Below are 6,000 nucleotides of genomic sequence, written 5' to 3'. Positions count from 1 at the left end.
CTTCCCTGCGTATTTGCATTTGGTATATTTACCACATTTATTTAAACATTCTTGGTTCACCTACTTGATTGTAATTTGCATACCAGAGACATAAACTGATGACCCAGTACTGACTATTTCATTTGGAATATGATAATAAAATACGATGTCCAAGCAATTCATAAACAACAAACATGCATTTCTCCGTGTCCTAAGATCAGAAGTCTTTGAGCAAGGCAGAGCAGATTCAGTGCCCAGGGAGGGCTTAACACCTGGCTCATACACGACACCTCCTTGAGGTGTTCTCACCTATGTCTGATCCCTACACTGAAAATTCAGTTGGATTGCTTCAATACAAGTATGGAGTCCAAAAATGGAACTTACACAATTTTCCTGCTGTTTTCGCACTACAGGCTTAGGCTCACCTTTTTTTCTTAATTCAGTTTTTAGCTTCCAAATAGGTCTGTCCTCCTGGAAGAGTTCTCACAGCTTGAGGCTCGTCTCTGGTTTTTATATTTCCTTTTTGCCTCATTAGTTTCACTGGAAGAAAACAGCTGGAAGATGCTGCTGCTTTGCAGTTTTAGAATGATTCAGGCATTTATATTTCAGACATTATTTTATGTTATTATCTGGGCTTCCTTCCATCTGAAATATAATAGTGGGTTTTTTTTCGTGGATACTAATGCATTTCCAAGCTTGACTGGTCATTTAGAAGTTAGATCTAACTGAAACAAAACATTACTAGGTATTCCTTTTAGAGCAGAGAAATACACTCTCTTTACAATGTGCTTTATAACGATGGCTTGAGGTTTTTTTTATAATTTTGAATAGAAAGTATGATCTTTATAACACCCAAATCTCCATCAGGCACATCAGCTTCTCTTAGAAAGGTTTTAATGAGTTTCGTAAGCACAGAATTTTTTAAAATTTGTTAAGCAAGGCTGTGTTTGAGAGAACTTTATCTGGCTTATAACCATGAAGAATTAGGGTAGAATTTTCCTCCCACGGGTAGCATCTTGTGAGTGTATATGTAGGTCACTATTTCTGAGTAATTGCTTTATCAATAAGTGACAGCTCATATCTGATGCAATTGGCTGGGCAAACACTTCTCAGTGAAGTCTTTTGAGATTTCTTTTTGCATTTATACCCAGAAAATTAAAAACAAAATAGGTTGTATAAGAACCCATCCTTCCTCACAAGATACCAAATTGTGGCAGAGAATCCCACTTGGGGACATCCCTGGTGGATTGTTGGCAGATGTGAGAACCCCAACACTTACCATGGTATCCTTCTTGCTGACTTCTGCCCCAGACGAGTCATTTGCAAATTTCAGAGGTCATATCAGACCTGGTTCCAAATGGATGGATTCCCCAACTTCCAAAACATGAGTTCTGCTCCCCTGGGTTAGTGTTCTGAAACCCACCAATGGATTCTGTGTCTACACATCTTCCTCCAGAGCTTGCTTAGATATATCATGCATCAGCCTTTGCATCTGTGACTCCTTTAGCCTTTCCTAGGCCAGGAAGCACTGTGTACTTTCCAGACCAGTCATAGGCTGTGTAGGGGCAAGGCCTGCCTTCCAACTGCCTTGCTGTCCCCCAGCAACAGGTAGTCTTGCCTTTTTTTCTTTTTTCTTTTTTCTTTTTGGTTTTCCGAGACAGGGTTTCTCTATGGCTTTGGAGGCCGTCCTGGAAGTAGTCTTGCTTTTTTACCTTCGCTTTCAAAATATTGAAATGTATGCAATCAACTATGATGTTAATGAAACAAAAAATGTTAAGACCCGCTTCTGTGGATCCCTGGACTATTTTCAGTTGCTGCTTCCCTCAAGCAATTCCCTTATCTACAACTGAATGAAAAGCTGCCATGCATCATTGCAAGTTCCCATGCGTCTTCTGTGATACCATGAGCCTTTGTGATTGCACAGTCAGAATTGTTGACTGGCATCCTGAAATCCTCTGACTGTATGAACCAAGGGGCAGGTTTGCCAGCATACTTTTGAAACAAAGACAATGGTGTTATAGCAATACTCAGACAGAAGAATGGCCCCTTAGCAAGGCAGAGTATTGCCACCATCGAATTTTTTTTCATCAACTCATCTTTAGGGAGTTCATGCAGCTGGAAACATCATCAAAGTTTCTCAGAAATTTACATAAGAACGAAAGCAGTCTTAACTGTGCTGAGTAATAAAAATCTTACTTCTTGCCGATTAGAAGGCATTGTGCCTGTGAGTGAGAGTTTGTGTGTGCAGGTGCTTTCTTGTGGGGACTCACTCACCTGGATGCAGTTCCTCTCTGGTGTGTTTATGTTTTCTAAGCAGCCCTGGGTCGTTTACTGAGGGGTCAGTGTAAACTCAGACCCTACAAAATCTGCTCCAATCATTGCATATGACTTTGCATAGTTTGCGAATTTGCTAAGTCTGCAAAATGAATATACAAATTCTAGTAACCCCCTTATGAAGTGTGCCAACTAAAGCTTGGTAGTGATTTACATGCAGAGTGAAAACTGTCTGGATCTGATTAATGAGGAGTAGCTGTGGAATAGCACCATTCCAGGTATATACACTCGAGATCACCACTCCTCTTAGTTTTATTGTCTGTGTTATCCTGGGTTAACTCTTCCTTTAGCCGCCTATTACAAAAGGGCAACACTTATTTTATTCGAATCGTAATGTTGGCTTGCACATTTTTTTGTATCCACAGGATGATGGTGGATTTTTAAGATCAACCCTAAATTGAGCAGAAAAATAAGTGTGCTAGAGATAGGATGAGGGGCTTGGAGCTGCTGCTCCTGGCTCAGTTGATCGATCGGTCATGGGCATACAGCCTTAGAAGGCGGGACTCCAGAGACGGATTAGCGCTGCCCTCTTGGGTGTGTTGTGACTCCACAGTGTTGCAGGGAGCTCTACTGGGCCCGTGAAACCAGGCTCAAAAGGATGCTTGACCCCACCAATCAGAGGTCTCTCAATCCGGGGAAGGGCACGAGAGTCGGGACCCTAGTGTGCACTAAAGAGTGAGTTCCGTGTCTCTTTCATAGGTGGTGGAGTCTAAAGGCACAAGGAAGGCCAGGCATAGTAACGAGCAAAGGGAACTTTGATATGGAAGGAAATGTAGTATGATATGGATATGGGGAAAAGGAGTTGGACGTGACTTCAGTTTGGTGTTCTTAACTCTCAAGAGTCTAATCTTTCTTGCCATAGGCTGCAGCAGGGAGATTACTCAGAACATGGCATCCGTGTCTATCAGGAGTCTACAGCTTCAAACCTCCAAATACTTCTCCTAGGAGCCCCTGACCCTGAACAAGGTGATACTTAAGGTTTTTGATGATGTCATTGTAAGAACCCCAGCATTATGCTGACCCCACCCCTGACAATGGGCAGGACATGCACACTGGCATTCAGGCAGATACTTAGACAGCTCAAAGGGCCCTGCGTTGTGTGGCTACGTCATGCATTACGAGGCTGCGTCAGGACCCTGTACGGATGTGCAAGCTTGGGCTACACCAGAGTGAATCAGTCTAAAACAGCTCACGCCTTTAATCCCAGCACTGGAGAGGTATATAAAGAAGAAGCAAAGGGTCTCATGCGAGATTCAGTTTCCAGTCATAGGGAAGACAGGATCTCCATTTCAGCCCTGGCAGACATAAGAGCTACTGGCTGGCTGCTTTGCTTCTCTGATCCTCAGCTTGAGTCCTAATGTCTGTCTCTGGGTTTTTATTTTTTGTGTTACAACCACAGGTTGAAAGATGTTCTGGTGCATGGCCCTTTGTCTCCGGGGAGTAGATGAATCATGGGAACAGTTTGGAAGATTTTTTGCCCTGTGTTATTCAAGCCTTAAATACAAGCCAGACGATGAGGGCCTCTCCAAGCTCTGTGGATTCCAGAGTCATGAAAATCCCAGCACATCCCAGCCAAGGGACAACTAGGAACAATGAGATAATCCCCTCTCTCTGGACTCCTCTCTGTGTTCTGGTACCAGAAGACCCTGAGCCAGGCACCCTTAGTTCAACAAAGAAGAGAGAGAAAAGGAAACTTTCTTACTGGATTTGAGGTACAACAATTGTTCTGAAGAAATCTGAGCTCCTTGGAGCGGAAGGACTCTACACTGTTCCTCTGGGTCATCAGCATAACACAGTCCGGCCTGAGCATCAGCATTATGTATAAAGACATTCCTGTCCCTGCTCAATAAGGAGTCAGGATGAGTCAGGATGCAGCCAGTGAATTTGCTCAGGTCCTGAGAAGCGGCAGGCCTTTCTCAGACACTTGTGGCTGCTTAAATCCATGGTCTGTTTAGTGTTCACAGAATTTGTGCTGGGAAAACATCACTTCATCTGTCCATGTATCTGAGGTGGAAGCAGCTTTCCTGGTTTTCCACTCCATAACTACCTGATGTCTCTTTTCCCAGTATATGTCATTTCCTGTTTCCTCATCGTTTGTTCTAGATCTGCCCCCTCCCCTGGCTCCTTCATCTCAGCCAAGGTGTCGTGCCATAAGCTGACTATTTTATGATTATTTTAACCTGTTTCCAAACAAGCCTGAGTACACCATTTTGAAACAAGCACACACACTGACAAGAATAAAGAAGAATAAAGGAGTGCTTTCCTTTAACATAGTTGTGTTGTCGTGGTGAGGTAGAGGCTTCAAGACTTCTGTGATCTTCATGGAGGATGCAGGGATGCTTCGTTTCCTGCCTTTAGCACAAAGGGAGGGGTCACTGGTCAGAGAATACACAATCCTTCAAGAGCAATGCACAGCCAACTATGACGGAGCCGGCGGCTCTCCTTATCCACTAATTTTATTCTTTCTTTTCACTTTTTGGGACATCTACTTTGCATAAGACATTTTCACAGAGGATATCAACTGGAAAAAAGAAAAGGAAAAGAAAAACTGTTTGTGATCCCACACACTGTGTATCCAGTCTTTCTTTTTATTTTCTACCTACCCCTTTGGACAGATTTTTACTTGTTAGTGATGGAAAGGAGATTTAAATGAAATCTACTATCTTGGCTCTTGTTAAGTGTATAATGCAATGTTATATCGCATCTGGTCTATAATTTATAGCCAATCCCCAGACTTGTGCCTCCTGAGTAAGTCGAGCTTCGTAACTTGTCAGCAACTCTTGTTTGCCCCCACCCGCCAGCCACTGGCAGCCGCCACTCTGCTCATTGTTTCTGTGGATTTGTCTTCACACAAGTGCTATCATGCAGTATCTTTTTGTTTGTTTGTTTGTTCCAGTGTTATGCCAATTAGCATAATTGTCTCCAATTTAGGGCTACATTTAAAATGGAAAAAAATATCCTTTATAAGTCTTTATAATATTCCATAATATTATTAATGTTATATGGAGGCAGCATGTTTGAGATACGGAATATTGTGACTTCTCTTACGAAAGCCACTCAACACACGGCTGCACCGCCCATGACAGAGCTGTATGTACCAAGTGAATCAGTGAAGTCACAGGTCAGCTAGGATTTTATGAGATGACTCAGAAACAGAAGACAAACACATCATCATTTATTGACAATTGACTTTATAACCAAACAAAAATTCCCATTTATAAAATTTCAGTTAAGAAATTCATATATCAGAGAAAATGCTAAGAGGTAAGTCATGTTATTGCTCTTATTTTATAGATAAAAATTGGCCTGCAAGTATAATAATTTGACCACATCAAAGAGATGCACCAATGCAGTTAAATTCCCATATTTATAACTCTGTGTTACAATGTCTAATTCATGAAAAAGATACCTGTCTTCAAAATCACAGCTATTTTTTCTAACCCTCTCATATCTTCTGGTTCTACTGAAATCATCAACAAAAAACAATTTGCCTGAGAGATAGCTATGGAGGGAAAAAAATCCACTCACTGCCACATCTCAATCTTCATCCCGTTCCAACATGAGCTCGCCAAGGCAGGCCACAATTCTTCAGCTGTCCAACTGATATTTCCCACCTATAAATGAAGCCAATATCACCCATCTACATTGGCCAGAAGTATCCAGTGGAACAAAACTATCAGGATCTGT

General features: G+C 42.1%; 1 long non-coding RNA gene across 1 annotated transcript; it reads left to right on the top strand.

Moving 5' to 3' along the window:
* Nucleotides 1-568: 568 nt before the first annotated feature.
* On the top strand, nt 569-4,586 carry LOC110343387. Its single transcript, XR_002385654.2, has 2 exons — nt 569-3,279; nt 3,713-4,586. It is a non-coding gene; the product is annotated as an uncharacterized LOC110343387 (long non-coding RNA).
* Nucleotides 4,587-6,000: the final 1,414 nt, after the last annotated feature.

This window comes from Mesocricetus auratus, unplaced genomic scaffold, assembly GCF_017639785.1.
Source record: "Mesocricetus auratus isolate SY011 unplaced genomic scaffold, BCM_Maur_2.0 Super-Scaffold_100694, whole genome shotgun sequence".
Classification (NCBI taxonomy): domain Eukaryota; kingdom Metazoa; phylum Chordata; class Mammalia; order Rodentia; family Cricetidae; genus Mesocricetus; species Mesocricetus auratus.
The sequence above is the reverse complement of the archived record's forward strand: the minus strand, read 5'-3'. Positions and strand labels throughout refer to the sequence as shown.